This window comes from Bufo gargarizans, chromosome 9 (assembly GCF_014858855.1).
Source record: "Bufo gargarizans isolate SCDJY-AF-19 chromosome 9, ASM1485885v1, whole genome shotgun sequence".
Classification (NCBI taxonomy): domain Eukaryota; kingdom Metazoa; phylum Chordata; class Amphibia; order Anura; family Bufonidae; genus Bufo; species Bufo gargarizans.
The window spans coordinates 188981729-188998442 of record NC_058088.1 but is presented as its reverse complement, the minus strand read 5'-3'; the positions used below and the strand labels follow the sequence as shown (position 1 = coordinate 188998442).

Genomic DNA, 16714 nt, shown 5'->3' with positions numbered 1-16714 from the left:
ACTGCAAACCTGAACTGGTCCATAAAAAGTGGGATTTTGAAGATTTCTCAAAAATTTCAAAATTTGCTTCTAAACTTCTAAGCCTTGTAACATCCCCAAAAAATAAAATATCATTCCCAAAATGCTACAAACATGAAGTAGACATATGGGGAATGTAAAGTCATCACAATTTTTGGGGGTATTACTATGTATTACAGAAGTAGAGAAACTGAAACTTTGAAATTTGCTAATTTTTCAAAATTTTTGGTAAAAAATGTATTTTTTTATGCAAAAAAATTAACTTTTTTGACCCAATTTTAGCAGTGTCATGAAGTACAATATGTGACGAAAAAACAATCTCAGAACGGCCTGGGTAAGTCGAAGCGTTTTAAAGTTATGAGCACTTAAAGTGACACTGGTCAGATTTGCAAAAAATGGCCTGGTCCTTAAGGTGAAAATGAGCCTGGTCCTTAAGGGGTTAAAAAGGGTAAAATTAATACTAAATATAAAATTACATTAACTCTTATAAACATTTGTAGAAGTCAGGTTCTCCATCCCCTTTCCTAAAATTCACATCCCCACCCATCCCTTGGATGAACTTTTATTTTACTGTACTAATTATGTAACTATGTGAACTCTATAACCTTATTCCCCAGAGTATTACACAATGCAGGAAATCTGCAGACATGGTGCCTGGTGTCTTTACCCCAGCACGGAGACAGGCGGGCCCGAGGTGTTTTGGGTTCTGATTACAGAGGACAGTATGGAGTTGCCCTTTAAGGAACATTTCAGCCTCAACATAATCCTGATAAACTTCTGAGGAACAAATGTTTTAAAGGGGTTGTGCCAGAAACAAAACTTATCCCCATCCACAGCATAAGTGTCTGATCACAAAGGGGTCCGATCACAGGGACCCCCATCAATCACAAGTCCCAGTGGTCAGACAGTCACTGGGGCGATCAGCTGATCTTCCCAATTCCAATTGCCAACAAATTTTGCAAAGGAAAGCTGATGCCAGCCAGGTATTTCCCCTGTATATACGTTTACAAGACGGACAGGCCCCCTGAGCAGTGGACCACCCCTCTATGATCAACCCATATTCCATCGAAAAGTTCTACAACATTCTAACACACTTTATGCTTTCACCATTTTCAAGATATAAGTTTGTCAGTGAAGGAGCACATTGGTTTACATTCACAGACTGCAAGCATACCCAGTCCTGCCCCTCAGCTGAGAAGTGGATACAATTGTATCCAGTGGAGACCATGCAAATCTCTCTGCCATCTTGCTACAATGTACCCGTCTGTAGTCACAGAGCACTGATGCAATTGTATCCACTTCTTACATAAGAGCTGGACCAGGAGTGTTTGCAGTCTGTGAATGTAAACCAGTGTGCTCATTCACTGACAGACAACATATATTGACAAAGGTGAGAAAGCTTTATAAAGCTCTCCCCACTGTCAAGATATGTTTCCTGTCAGTGAATGCGCACACTTGTTGACATTTATTAACCCAAAAAACTGGAAAAACCCTTTAAATAGAGACGCTGAACATCTTCTTGGGGTGCATCAAGAAAGCAATAGACCCCCCCCCCCCCCCCCTCAAATTGTACCGCACAACTAGGAAGATTAGCCATTCAGGACTCAAGTAAAGTTAGGTAATACGTCCTCAAAGTCGTCTCCACTCCTATGGTCTCTGTTACAGGAGTAGTCACCCAACTTTCCCAGACTCCCAAATTGCCCACACCCCCTAGTTTCTAAACTGATGCATAACAAGGTATGTTTACCAGTCAGGACTCTAAGAAAGATGGGTGACCCCCTGTACCAGCAGCCCCATTCTTTGTCACCCAGCTTCCCCAGGAACAGATATGATATAAAAGCTGAAAACAATATCGGGCAGCACGGTGGCTCAGTGGTTAGCACTGGTGTCTTGCATTGCTAGGGTCCTAGGTTTGAATCCGACCAAGGACAATATCTGCATGGAGTTTGTATGTTCTCCCCATGTTTACGTGGGTTTTCTCCGGGTTCTCCGGTTTCCTCCCACATTCCAAAGACAGACTGATAGGGAACTTAGCTTGTGAGCCCCATTGGGGACAGCGTGACGCTAATGTCTGTAAAGCGCTGCGGGATATAGTAGCGCTATATAAGTGCATGAAATAAATAAATATGACAGATAAGGGTGACCCCTGAATATTAAAGGGCTGGTGCAGTCATGACTCAGAATTTTCAGTAATTTTCCATCGCCTGGCATACCATGCGCACACCTGAGGATGGAGCCCTCTCTATCTAAAGCATCCAAGTTTATAGCCTCTGGAGGGGCGGACATTCCTATGGGGGCTGGGACCGGCTTCACTACTTTCTTCCCAGCCCAGAATTTGCAGAAGTTGAGTGTGAGCTGTGTCAGGGGGAGGTGAATTTGGCTGAGTTCTTGCTGGTGTCAGTCTCCAGAGCTCAGACCGGGATGAGCCTCTGCAGAGAGCGGCAGCAGCGGTGGCAGGCAGGCAGGTGGGCACAGGTATGTAGTAGCTGGGTGATGCGGGTATATAAGAAGGCACTACCCTAGCTGTAGGTTTATGCCGGGACACGTTAGGTCGCCTACACACACTGTATAAGTCCCCCTCTCCCTTTTTGGAGTGCATAGTGATACTGTTCATTGATGTTTGTAACAAACTGTTTACCTTGTAGCGGCAGATGTAGCAGAGCTGGGCGAACACAACTGTGTCTGCATGTTCACACTGGCTTTACATAGAACTGCAAAAATCTAATATTGCATAGATATTTTCTGGAATAAATAAATGCCCTAAGGAGGGAAGATGCTTTGCTAGCTCTTAGGCCTCATTTCACACGAGCGCGACCGATTAGGTACGGATGTGTTCATTGTGCGTTCAGTGAAACTCGCACCGTTTTGCAAGCAAGTTCAGTCAGTTTTGTCTGCGATTGCGCTCAGTTGTTCATTTTTTTCCACGTGAGTGCAATGCGTTTTGATGCGTTTTCACGTGCGTGATAACAAACTGAAGGATTACAAACAACATCTCTTAGCAGTCATCAGTGAAAAATGCATCGCATCCGCACTTGTTTCCGGATGCGATGCGTTTTTCACTGAAGCCCCATTTACTTCTATGGGGCAAGGACTGCGTGAAAAACGCAGAATATAGAACACGCTGGGTTTTTCACACAACGCAGAACTGATGCGTGAAAATAAATGCTCATGTGCACATACCCATTGAAATGAATGGTTCAGGATTCAGTGTGGGTGCTAGGCGTTCACGTCGCGCATTACACCCACGCGGAAAACTTGCTTGTGTGAAAGAGGCCTTAGGGTGCATGTGGCCTGTTATGTGGTTGTTCACGTGTCAATGTGCTTATTCCTCATATAGGGATCCAGGTAGGTACAGGAGGCCCAGGTGTTTGTCAATGGGAGTATCAGGAACTAGCATGACTGACATAGGGAGGAGGGGGGATTTTTTGGCCTGGGAGCCAGCTGCAGCAGAAAGGTGTTTACTTACAGACATTCACACTGCAGACAGTCCATAGGGATTTCCGCCATTCCTGCTCCTAATGAACTAGTGCGCCCATTCATCCGTTCTTTCTACGATAGGCAAGCAAATACTAAGAAGGAATACATAAAATAGAGGAATCGTGAGAAGTCGGGTCAGACAATATTGCTGCCAACCCGGGCCTTATTTAGGCCGGTCAGCTAAACACTTGTTTGGCCAATGACTATCTCTCCTCTCCATACACAGGCATGCTCAGCTCAGCCGAGCATGCATGTGTGCTGAACTGGGAGAAGAAAGATAGCCGCTGACAGACACCTTTATTCCCCCTGACAACAAAAGGACTGGCCATGTTGAAATACAGCAGACTGATCCGTATCTACCACCAACATCTACCATCAGGAGGAACTTATATATTAGGTGGTTGACTAATCGTGCCAGAATCGGTGGGTTCAGCTCTCAGATTCCAATGGGCAATAGCTTGAGAGTCTCTTTGGTGCAGGGGTTACGACCACCCTGTAATCCAGCAGCAGTGGTCATGCTTGCACACTCTAGGAAAAAGTGCATGCCTATGTGCTTTCACACGGTCCTAGCCACCAGAGACCCGATGCTTTTTCCTATAGTGGTCAAGTACGACCACCCCTGATGGTTTGCAAGGTGGTCGTAACCATGGAAACAAGCAGTGTATAATGTGATGGAAAAATGAATCAAGTCAGCAAAAGAAGCAATGTGGATAGTCACAATACATTAGTAAGTGGCTTGTTTTAATTTCTCTACATAATAAATGCCACTTGCCAAAGTGAGACATCCCCTTTAAGTGGAAGGGTTGGTTGTGCATGGAGTTTGGATGTGGCTATGCGCCCTTGGATGCCCCTGCTGCCCACACATGATCTATCAGATCTATATACACTTCACATACATGCAGTGGAGCATCAGGGGGTGCAGAGCTATGGACGCTGTGTGATGGTCATGGCCGCCTCTGAATCTTTGCTAGCTGTAACCTAATTACAAAAAGTTCTTGATCAGTTGCCAACTGGTTCTTGCCCTTCTGAATCATGCTGCAGAGTATTTGGAGACGGGCCTGAATCTCCAGACAATGGAGTGTGAATGCGCCCCCCGCCCAGTCTGACACTTTCCCGTCTAACCTTTGGTTGGATTGGCATTTGGCTGGTCTAGTCTACATCACAATCCTGCACCACAATGCACCCCGGGGTGCTCCAGCTCTCCCAGGACACATCATAGAAGCTGCACAAAAATATTGAAGTATTTTTTAAAATATGAAAAAAATAATAATTCTGTGCAGACTCCTCTTACAACAGTCCTCTCCTGGTAACACAGGAAGGGAAACCGAGGGGTTAACCACAGGCCCTGACACAACTCTGTACATGTGGTGTCACGGTTGTCAGAGGCTTCCTCATCCCCCCCCTTTCTCATAGTGTACCAAAATAGTCTAAGCCAAAAAGTGATGTGTCACAGGAAGGCACCGAGCAGTATGCACGCAGAGAAGTGCACACCGCGCCATGGCAGTTCTGTTCTGACTACTGTGCCGAAAACGAGGGAATGAATGACAACATGCATTTTAGAGGTATTGCCCTTAAAGTACTGTTATACAGCTGGCACAGAGATAGGAGCGCTACAAATGGACACTATTATAAGAGGACTATGCTCACACTATATGTGCAATCTGGCTGGCACTATTACAGAGGCACTGTAAATGGCACCATTAGAAGAGGACTATGCTCACACTATAATAATGCTTTGCGACAAAAATCTGTCCAAAAAGGCGGTGCAATTTGGCGCATCTTGCGTTCCTACACTTTATATAGCTGCTTGTATACAAGTACCATAATGACAGTATTATAGCAGCACTGCACCTACACGCATATATGGGCACTGTGACGGCCACTACTATACCATCTCAGGATAGGGGTCCATAGTGTCTAACAGCAGGACTGCCCCCGACACTGTTATAGGACGCTGTGACTTGTATGGATACTGGCAATACTAGAATGCACTTAAAGGGGTATTTCCATCTTATAAAGTGATGGGATACTACCCCAACTTTAAGATTGGTAGAGATCCAAACCCTGAGGATGAAGACACTGATAAAGCGTTGCATCCCATTTAGCATAATGGCTCAGTGCTCGTATTGACTTGAATGGGTCCACAATTCCACAAGATACGGCCGGTATGAACTTCACCTATTGTTTGCGGAGCAGAGGTACAGATCGGAAGCCCAAGTAAGCGCTACATAGCACTTCCGTGGGCTTTCGGTTCAGTGCCTCTGCACCACAAAAAGATAAAACAAGTTCTATCTTTGGCCGTATGTTGCGGATTGCAGACCCATTCAAGCTCAATGGGTCCACATTTGCAAATGGAGTGCAGGCGGTCAGTGCCCGTGCATCGCGGACCGCTATTTATGATCCGCAGCACGGGCACTGAGCCATTACGCTCATGTGCATGAGCCCTTACTATTTTTCCCTGCCACGTCGAGTGCTTCAATATGCAGCCTTGGTTGTGTCATTTCAGCATTTATCATGTATAGAAAGTTAATACAAGGCACTTACTAATGTATTGTTATTATCCATATCGCATTCTTTCCTGGCTGGATTCATTTTTCCATTGTACTATACAACCACCCTGCAATCCATCAGCGATGGCCGTGCTTGCACACTATAGGAAAAAGCGCTGGCCTATCTGGTGGCTGGGACTGGCAGATAATCAGCGCTGTGGTCCCTTCATTCTCAGCATAGATGGTAATGAACTCTGACACAATAATAGGAGCACCGCGGCTGGCATTACGTAACAGAACTGGTCATGTACTGGTATAGTCGGGACTTGTGCAGTTTCAGTGCCGTTAGCAACATATTACGATTTTCCTTCTAACATATACGGACATCTTTAGCTAATAAAACAGGAACTGACTGCTCCAACCCAGTCACAATATTGCAACATACCGCTCTCCTCCAAACCTGGGCGCACACCTACAGCAGACTGGACCTGACCAACTGGTTTCCTCCAGGTCATAAGAAATGACATTGTAAAAACTCTCTACAGAAATCACATAAAGTAAAGTGGATGCGCGATACATGCGGTATTCTCGGAAATCTAGATGTGCGGTGTATTACAGTCATCTTACAGCAGATGATCATCATCACTTCTCTGTGTGAATCACATCATAAAGTCATGTTTACAGCAGAGGAGATCATTATGATGATATAATGCACAACGCACAGGGAGCCTCTCACTGCACAGAATAAGGCCCTTTTCGCACAGGCGAGTTTTCCGTGCAGGTGCAATGCGCGAGGTGAACCCGGACCCATTCACTTCAATGGGGCAGTGCAGATGAGCGGTGATTTTCAAGCATCACTTGTGCGTTGCGTGAAAATCGCAGCATGCTCTATATTTTTCACGCGACGCAGGCCCCATAGAAATGAATGGGGCTGCTTGAAAATCGCATCCGCAAGCAAGTGTGGATGCAATGTGATTTTCACGCATGGTTGCTAGGATAAAAGTAAATTGATTAAAAAGTAAATTGATTAAAGTAAATTCACTGTATAATTTTCCCTCATAACATGGTTATAAGGGAAATAATAGCACTCTTAATACAGAATGCTTAGTAAAATGTTGATTGAGGGGTTAAAAAATAAAAAAAATTAACTCACCTCATCCACTTGATCGCGCAGCCGGCATCGTCTTCTTTCTTCTTCTTTCAGGACCTGCAAAAGGACCTTTGATGATATCAGCATGTGGATCCTTCTATCTTCATGCAGCAGGACCTGCGCTGACGTCATCACGTGGTGAGCGCGATTACGTCATCAAAGGGCCTTTTGCAGGTCCTGAAAAAAAGAAGAAGAAGACGATGCCGGCTGCGCGAACAAGAGGATGAGGTGAGTTAATTTATTTTATTTTTCAACCCCATAATCAACATTTTAGTAAGCATTCTGTATTCAGAATGCTATTATTTTCCCTTTCAACCATGTTATAAGGGAAAATAATAAATTCTACAGAACTCCGAACCCAAAACAGAATTTCATGTGAAAAAGTCCAGGGTTCGGTTCTGGGTACCACAATCAGTTTTTTATCACGTGCGTACAAAATGCATTGTACCCGCGTGATAACAACGCAACGCAATCACAGTCAAAACTGACCTGAAATTACGTGCGCACTCGCGCGGGTTTCCCACAATGCACACGTGACGCATCCGGAGCAAATCCGGAATGCCCGTGTGAAAGAGGCCTAAGGGCTCATGCACACGAACGTGTTTTCTTTCCGTTCCGTTTTTTTTTCAGACCGTATGCGTAACCATTCACTTCAATGGGTCCGCAAAAACAACGGAAGGTACTCCCTGTGCATTCCGTTTCCGTATTTCTGTTCCGTGCAAGTCCTATTATTGTCCACAAATCATGGTCCGAGGGCCCATTCAAGTCAATGGGTCTGCAAAAAATACGGAACACATCCATATTTTGCGGATCCATACTGTAGAAATGCTATGCCCAGCCCATATTGCTCATGTGTTTGGTGATTAATAAGTTACTGTTTCCGTTTCTGATCCGCAAAAAAACGGATCGCATACGGAAACCATATGGATATGTTTGTGGAATAAAGGAAAGGAAGAGGACTTAAATCAGAGAAAAAAAAAAAATCTCAGATACGGAACGACAGATCAGTGAAAAATGGACCGTAAAACAACAACAGTCGTGTGCATGAGACCTGAAAAGGCTGATAGACTTTACTGCAGTGCAGGGACATCGCTATTACATCTTTGAGTCTTGGACTCGACCCCAGCCCACCGTATCCTAACTCTATTCCCGTCAGCTGGGAATTACAGACACCAATGCGAGAATAATATTTTGCCAGCTTAAGAAAGAGGATTTGGACAGATAAAGGAAAGGAGTACTACAACCCCCATCCTGGCCTATACCTATACCTTGCTATCTGGGAAGATTTGCATTGTGAATTGTTTGGGACTGTGTTTTGATATCGTGGGATGTACTACAACTCCCATTCTGCACCATAGTAAAGAGAGACTTGTTTATTTTCTACATCTGGCCTGGTTACTGACTACAGCACTATTTGCCAACATCTCCTGACTCGCACCCGCACCAAACCCACAACATCAAGGGCAACTCAACTACCATCAGGCAGGAGACCCAACATAAGGAAAAAAGGGAGGGCCCTTCTATCACAAGCCCTGGCCCTTAGGAGAGCATCAGTGTGAGGACTGCCACTGTGAATAACTACTCCAGCCAGAGCCACTGCCACTCTCATCATCTGCTTACGCTCCCCCTGGGCTTGCACCACATTCTATCCAGTGCTCTACATCAGAGGCAGAGAACATTCCCTGTTAGTTATTATTTTAATCAAGTATGGCCATAACGTGTCGAGAAGGAAGCTTTATTTTTCAGAAAATGGCTTTTCCTGTAACAGAAGGGGAATGCACTCTGTATGTAGTCTGTTATCGAATCATCTACAAGGAATACGGGCCGGATAGAGGTTGGGGGTTGTCAGGCAGCATTTCAAGAACTTTCCCAACATTTTAGTCGTGCTGTCTACAAATATCCATTCTTCTAAGTAACCTAAACCCCCATCACACCTCCTCTACCATTATTTATAAATCTTCTTACAACTGGAAAAGCTTGTTCTTAGGACGGGTTCGGCAATAGGGGCAGCATAAGAATCGGTTTACTTATCTTCCGGAAAGGATTAAGGTTGTCAGAGAATTGAACATATAATTAGTATGACAACCAGAGGTCATTCTCAATAAGCAGTGTCGATCTTGCAACACGCCGACCCTCAACTCAAGTGTTTCAAGACTAGTGATGAGCAAACTTCTGTTTTAAGTTCGGCGTCTAAAGTTCGGCTTCCGGTTAGCGGAGAATCCCGATATGGATCCCGATATGGATTCCGACTTCCGTTGTGGTCCGTGGTAGCGGAATCAATAATGGCCGATTATTGATTCCGCTACCACGGACCACAACGGAAGTCGGAATCCATATCGGGATTCTCCGCTAACCGGAAGCCGAACTTTAGACGCCGAACTTAAAACAGAAGTTCGCTCATCACTATTCAAGACGACTCCATGTTTGTCTTCAAGTCACCTCACCCTGAACATGTGGACTGTGTTATTTATTTATTTTTTATGGGTATACGTACGGCAGGTCGTAGATTCTGTGGGTTGTGTTGGTCAAGATCCAGGGCTTTTTAAAGACCCACTATGTAAATTATTTGCAGTGCCATGAGCAGGCTTGAGCCTTCTCCTACATAGTCCATCGCCTGTGGTCAACCTTCACTGCTTTTAACTCGGGGATTGGATTTTTCTTTGGTTTTGGTTCCTGCATTAGGATAGGGTTAAATGCTGGAGTCCCATGGTGCAACATGCTTCTCATATTAGGGATATATTATGTGACCACTGCAAGATTTCCTTGTCCCACTGATGTTTTCATATGCGTAAAGCTGGACATACACGAGACAGAAGTCGGCTCATTAGGCTACTGTTAGCAAAAACGCTTCCGTTACTGATAATACAACCGTCTGCATCCGTTATGAACGGATCCGGTTGTATTATGTCTAACATAGCCAAGACGGATCCCTCATTAACTCCACTGAAAGTCAATGGGGGACCGATCCATTTTCTATTGTGTCAAAGAAAACTGATCTGTCCCCATTGACTTGCATTGTAGGTCATGACGGATCCGTCTTGCTCGGCATCCAAGGACGAAAAGCAAACTGCAGCATGCTGCTCTCGGGTATGAGAATGCAACCAAACGGAATGGAATGCATTTTGGAGCGCTCCGTTCTGTTCAGATACATTTTGTTCCCATTGACAATGAACGGGGATAAAACGGAAGCGTTTTTTTCCCTTATTGAGACCCTATGACGGATCTCAATACCGGAAAATATTAACGCTAGTGTGAAAGTAGCCTTAGACCGATAGCACTCACTCTCCCAATACGCCATGCACATGCATGCTTGGCTCGGCTTAGCATGCATGTGTTGTGAATGGGAGAGGGAAGGAAGCCTCTGCCATTGGGGGGGGGGGGAATAGGAGGCCCCCATACATCCTTAGATGGTCGGCTGCCTCTGTATAGTCCTAGTGAACAAGTTGGAAATTATTAGATGGTACATAGCATAGGGCATCTATGAGATCTATGAGCCAGTGATTATCAATCAGACCTGAACATTCCTGACAACTCACAGAGCAGCTGACAACATGGCGGCAGTCCTCGTACAGGCGCCAATATTGCCAATATTGTATGCACACCCACACAGTAGAAGCTACGGAGGAAGGCTGGGGACTGTATGCAGCCAGCTGGACATATTCCTACGAGCAGACTTTACAAACCAGAACATGAGAACAAGCCCTTCATTCGTTTCCAGAGCGAACTCATCTGTTCTGCATTTACAGTAAAACCACTGCTGCCGATGACATAACGACTTCCAGAATACAGATCTGAGCCCATTAAATTCACACTTGGTAGCCACGTAAAATATTTATTTTTAACAGAGTTGTAAAAGGACACGCTTCACTCACTAGAGACCATTGGTTTAGTGGAAGAATTGAAAGGGGCAGAATTGATGCCAGACACTCTGCTTTACCAGGAACAGGGTGATTGTTTTTAAATGATAGGTATAGCGGGCATCAGAGTATAGCGTGGAGCCAACTACAGATCATCAGGTGGCCTGATGGCATTATACCATGTGGTGTCATCTGCTGGCTGTAGTGCTATATCCAGATAATGGATATAGAACAGACGGTGCCAAATGACTCTTGTACCCCTCCTATATCTGACCATACATTTATATAGATGGAGAAAGGTACCAAATGTCTCCTGTACCCCTGCTATATCTGACCATACATTTATATAGATGGAGAAAGGTGCCAAATGTCTCCTGTACCCCTGCTATATCTGCCCATACATTTATTTAGATGGAGAAAGGTGCCAAAGGTCTACTGTACCCCTCCTATATCTGACCATACATCTATTTAGGAGAAAGGTGCCAAATGTCTCCTGTACCCCTGCTGTATCTGACCATACATCTATTTAGAAGGAAGGTGCCAAATGTCTCCTGTACCCGTGCTGTATCTGACCATACATTTATATAGATGGAGAAAGGTGCCAAATGTCTCCTGTACCCCTGCTGTATCTAACCATACATCTATTTAGGAGGGAGGAAGGTGCCAAATGACTCCTGTACCCCTTCTATATCTGACCATACATTTATATAGATGGAGAAAGGTGCCAAATGACGGCTGTACCCCTGCTGCTATAGCTGACCGTACATTTACATAGATGGAGAAAGGTGCCAAATGACTCCCGTACCCCTGCTATATCTGACCATACATCTAATTTGATGATGGAAAGTGCCAAATAACATGGTGTCCCTTGCTATACAAGATCTTACATAGAGATGATAGAAGGAACCAAAATGACAGCTCAACCCCAGCACGATCTGGTCATTCATATAGTGTGACATAATACCACTGCTACAGTAATAGTCAGGACATACATCTATCTGGATGCTGGGTGCTATATCTGTATGCGTCAGTAATACATCTCACTACACATGATGAGTCACTCATACAGAAACAAAACAAGAGGATATGTCCTGACAACCGCTCTCCGTCCTGACAATGGGGATTGTAACATCTATTCAAATGATGCCCATGGACTGATGGCTATTTGCTTATCAGGTGTGTTACAATTATAATAAGGCTCCTGATCCTATCCAAACATTTTCTGCCCTGACAACTCCTTCTCTTATAATCTATTCTGGCCGCAGGGCCCCTGGTGCATAATCCGCAGCTGCCGGCAGATGTACAGGCATCGTACCCCAACATCAGCCCATTCAAATGGAGGGATAATATTTACTGACCAGAGGCAACATCTGCACGGTGCCGAACTGGTCTCCCCCGGTTTATGTGGGTCACCGCCATACACACTGCTTTCCTGCCGCACTCATAAGGAGAAGTTAAATGGCTTCCTATGAAATTAGCCCCAGGGGCGCACTGTCTGGGACAGGGACATAAGATTGAGAGGACTGAGGTCAGTGACGAATATGATGGTGCTTTACAAGCAATAGGAAATCATTAAAGTGAGAAAAGAAACCTCATGGGCAGTGTAGTGCTGTGTGCTTGTGTGACAGGTGACAAAGGGATTGTGACAAGTTCTTAAAGAGCATCTGTCAGCAGTTTTGTCCCTATGACAATGGCTGACCCGTTTCATGTGCACTTGGAAGCTGAAGACATCTGTGTTGGTCCCATGTTAAAATGCCCGCATTGCTGAGAAAAATGATGTTTTATTATATGCAAATGAGCCTCTAGGAGCAACGGGGGCGTTACCATTACACCTAGAAGGTATTCTTTCTCTGCAACTGCTGCACACTCTGCATTTTGATTGACAGGACCAGGTGTGATGATGTTTTCACTGTCTGGTTCTGTCAAGTTGCAGAGAGAGCAGAGCCTCTTCATTTGCATATATTTAAACATCATTTTTCTCAGCAATGCAGGCACATATGAACATACATATGAACATGGGACCAACACAGATGCCTTCAGCTGCCAAGTGCACATGTAACAGGTCAGCCAGTGTCATAGGGACAAAACTGCTGACAGATAATCCTCTGTCTTGTCCTATCCCACAGCTGGGACCCCCACTGATCATGAGAATGGGGACCGCATGCCCCCGTTCTGATGGAGTGGCAGGCTGAGCATACGCCCTGCCCCTCCATTCATTCTCCATGGGCGTATCAGAGATAGCAGAGCACAGTGCTCTGCGGTGCTCCCATAGAGAATGAATGGAGCGGCAGGGCACATATGCCAACCGGTCTCCCCATGTTCTCGTGATAGGTGGGGGTCCCAGCAGTCGGACCCCCAAAGTGATCCGCTAGTTGTCCCCTATCTTGTGTACAAACTTAGGAAAACAGCCGGCACTCCTCTTAGCGTCGTGGTGCTCGCGTCAAGGGCATGAAAAACCCGCTTCAATATTCAGGAAAAGACCGGCACTCACTATTTGGTAATTCAGTTGGCTTTATTCAAAGCATTCAAAGGAAGCGACACGTGTTTCGGCTCAACACTGAGCCTTTGTCAAGCAAAGTGAAATCAATTACAAGAAAATTTAAATGCAGCGCCATATCCGGTGTTCAGACGTGGTGACGTCACACACTCACGGTTACAATGTATACACAAAATGATTACAAAATGAACAAATAGTAACAACCAAAGACAGATCACCTCAACCTATGGTCACAGTGGTAAGTAGATACTTGTAAATGTTCATATATGCAAAACAAGATGAAGGAAAAACGAAAAGGGAAAAAAAAGGGAAAAAAAGAAGAAATAGGGATGGCAGACATGTAGTGCAGCCCAATATATAGAAGCCAATACACAATTTAAATATTCAAAAAACAATATCTTGAGATATCTTCATCTCTTATAAAAATAATGTAATTAGATTTAGTTTTGTATTTCATATTAATAGCAATATATTCCACATTTTTCACATTATTTTCAATATTTTCACTTTTCATTTTTTCTGTGACTGAAAAAGAAATGAAATTGATCAAAACCGTAAAAAGATGTTTGAAAATATTAAACATATAACATCTGATACCCTATAGGAAAGAACTCACTTCATAGTCTCGATTGAGACCTTTTGGTTCCAGAGTCTGCAGAGTGTGAATCCAGTAGCTTTCCCGTTTTTTTAACATTAATAACCTGTTACCCCCTCTACGTGGTTGCTGTATCTGTTCAATAATTTGAAACCTTAGTTGTGATATATTGTGGGAGCAGCTGTCAAAATGAAAGGGGACAGGTAATAGCAAGTTTTTCTTCCGTATACTGGATTTATGATTACTGAACCTATCTTTCATTCTGACAGATGTCTCACCCACATATATCAAACCACAGGGGCATTTCAACAGGTAAACCACATAGTTGCTGTCACAAGTGAAAAATCCCTTAATCGGGAATTTTTTACCTGTGTGTGGGTGGGAAAAGGTTTCACCTTTAATTACTGCTGAGCAATGGACACACTGCAGACACGGAAAGGTGCCCTTCTTTGGAGTAGACAAAAACAATTGACGTGACATCTTACTGCCTCCTATGTCAGCCTTAACAATTGTATCCCTAATGTTTCTGGTTCGTTTGTAGCAAATCATAGGTACATCTCTGAATTCCACAACATCAGGGTAGGCTGCACGCATAATCCCCCAGTGTTTATTGATCACATGTCGAAATTTGTTGATCCATGGATGATACTTGACAATAAATGGTAACCGTTTTTTATCACTGTCAGGTCTTTTTTTATACACTTCGCCACTACACTTCTTCAGCTCATCATCCAATAAAGGTTTCGGATAACCCCTAGATGAGAATTTGTCTGCCATCTCTTGCAATCTCGTTTTCTTTAAGACTTCATCTGACACAATTCTTTCTACACGCCTGAATTGTGAGAGTGGCAGAGATTTTTTTACCGATGGTGAATGATTGCTAGAGAAGTGGAGTAGACTATTTTTATCAGTTTTTTTTTGTATACAAATCAGTCTGTATTAAATTATCCGGCCCTTTTATTACCCAGGTATCCAAAAAATTCATTTTGTTTAAATCACTTTGAACTGTGAAAGATAGTTCAGGCCATACATTGTTCAAATGTGTAGTGAACAGATTCAGTGATTCGATGCCGCCCCGCCATACGCAAAAAATATCGTCTATAAATCGACGCCAAAAAATGCAGGATTGCGTATATAATGAATTGCTGTATACAAAATGTTGTTCAAACCAGGCCATATAGCTATTTGCGTATGGCGGTGCGGCATGCGAACCCATCGCGGTCCCACGTTTTTGCTTGAAGAATGTATCCTGGAATAGAAAATAGTTCTCCTCTAGAACTAACTGTAATAATTGGAGAAAAAACATTTTCTCTTGTGTATTATAATCCGAAAATTCCAGAATCCATTCAACCGCAGTAAGGCCTTTCACATGTTCAATAGATGTATATAAACTCTTTACATCATATGTAACTAGAAGGTCTCCTGATTCTAAGTGTACCTTTCTAATCTCCGATAAAAAATGGGTGGTATCCAATAGGAAAGAGGGAGTTTTCTTTGTCAATGGGGTCAGAACTTTTTCAAGAAGTATTGCTGGTGCAGACAATATTGAATCATTAGAGGCTACAATTGGCCGACCAGGTGGTGCCATCAAGCACTTATGGATTTTTGGCAACGTGTATAACACAGGGGTTACCGGATGTTGATTAACTAAAAATTGACATAATTTGTCATCTATTACTCCTTTCTCATTATGCCTATTCACAATTTCAGATAATTTACGCTTGATATCAAACACCGGATCCCTGTCTAATGGATGATATGTATCACGGTCAGATAATTGTGATAAAATTTCAGACACGTAATATTCCTTATCCAACATTACCAAGGAGCCCCCTTTGTCCGCAGGCTTAAAAATGACAGTTTTATCATCTAATATGGTGTGTAATGTATTTCTTTCCTCCTTTGACAAATTTTGTGCGATGGCCAAACCCTCATGACGAAAATCAGAGATGATTGCATCAAAATCTCTTTGCACCAAAGATATGTAGGTCTCAGCAGGATGATGTATTTTCGGAGGCTGAAAATTACTTTTTAATCTTAAACCAAATTGATTCAAGTTTAAACCTGTTTGTATAGGAATACTTGATGTGGAGACCGACATATCTTTGCCTGCAAAGTGAGCCTTTAAACGTATACTTCTGAAAAAACGGCGACAGTCCATGTCAAATTGAAAACTATCAAATAATTCAGTAGGACTAAAGGAAAGACCTTTCTGTAACAATTTTAACTGTGTGGGAGTTAAACTTTTAGATGATATATTAAATAGCAAAGTCTCATTTATACCTGGGATCTCGTTGCCATCGGTGCTTGCGGCTCTCCTATAATGGCGTCCAGCTCTCCTGGTGTTCTTCCTCTTCGGCGTCTTTGCCCTAAAAAAGACGCCGAGGGACGTTGATTGATGCTGTAATCGCTGCCAGATCCTGATGATTGGGACCCTCTACGGCGTGTGAAGCGACGAACCAACGGAGTAGCTGTGCCTGATGAGTCTTGCCATCTATAGTAAGGAGTGGGAGAGGGAATCAAGGAAGCTGGTAGCGTGGGAGTTGCATGCAGCTACACTAGCGGAATATTGCAGACATCACAGGATCCCACGAGGACTAAGGGTAAATCTGAGACCCACCTTTTTCTGTG

The 16714-nt window shown here is 43.8% G+C and overlaps 1 protein-coding gene across 1 annotated transcript in view; it reads left to right on the top strand.

The window, feature by feature from the left end:
* The first annotated feature begins 2357 nt into the window (after positions 1-2357).
* TOR4A (torsin family 4 member A) overlaps positions 2358-16714 on the top strand; it is a 32599-nt gene continuing 18242 nt past the window's right edge. The window contains exon 1 of the mRNA XM_044305916.1: positions 2358-2493. The gene's annotated coding sequence lies outside the window, so the exon portion shown is untranslated. The remainder of the gene's footprint in view (positions 2494-16714) is intronic.